The following is an 838-nucleotide window of genomic DNA, read 5'->3' as shown; positions in this document are numbered from 1 at the left end:
TTTGGCCATTTATTTGGAGGAATAGCAGGTGAAGGATACCTTGATTTCCGTCTCATAGGAGCATCATGATGCCAATGATTGGCACAGATACCCATATAGTCAGTAACATCACTCGAATAGATTTTATTTGGAAGTGCATTAATCCATATTTGTCTCTCAATTGGATCCGAAGGAAATTTATATACAGTTGTCTTTTCGCCATGTCTATAATTTGAAGTGCAATCAAAAACAACATTTTCGAGGCATTTTCGGTTATTATTGATAAAAAAATAATGATAAAATGTTTATTATTTGCTTAAAATGCATAGCCGAATCCACTGTACAGGGAAAATGAGCAATAAGCAACGGCAATTCACAACTACAACAAAACTTAATGGTCACTCCATGAAAATGAACAACAGTTTAAGGGCGATCCACAACTACAAGTGGTCAATATGTACAAGCAAGACTGAATTCTTAAAAGTGTGACATATGGCACTACTTGACCTAGGTGATGCTAATTGTGTGTATGTGTGTGTGTGTGTGTGTGTGTGTGCGTTTTAGTCTTAAAACTCTAGATTGCTTTGGTATGCGTGCGAGCGTGTTTGAGTAATGTAATTAATGCCATATCATGCAGCTAACCGAGGTAACTCAACTCTCACCCCTTCCCCCAGTTCAAAAAAACCATGGGCCTTCCAGATTTTTTTGGCCACGGTCGCTCGAACTGCACGTCTCTAGAGTGCTATGGTCATGGTCGATAAGTATAGCTGCTCTTTCCATCCATGTTGTTAATTGTTTCCATTGGTCACGGTCCTGGGCCAGAGTTTTGAGGCTGTCGAGATCTTGTTGTGACTATAGT

Source organism: Berghia stephanieae, chromosome 5, assembly GCF_034508935.2.
Source record: "Berghia stephanieae isolate SIO BIC M18660-M18661 chromosome 5, UCSD_Bste_1.3, whole genome shotgun sequence".
Lineage (NCBI taxonomy): Eukaryota > Metazoa > Mollusca > Gastropoda > Nudibranchia > Aeolidiidae > Berghia > Berghia stephanieae.
The sequence above is the reverse complement of the archived record's forward strand: the minus strand, read 5'-3'. Positions refer to the sequence as shown.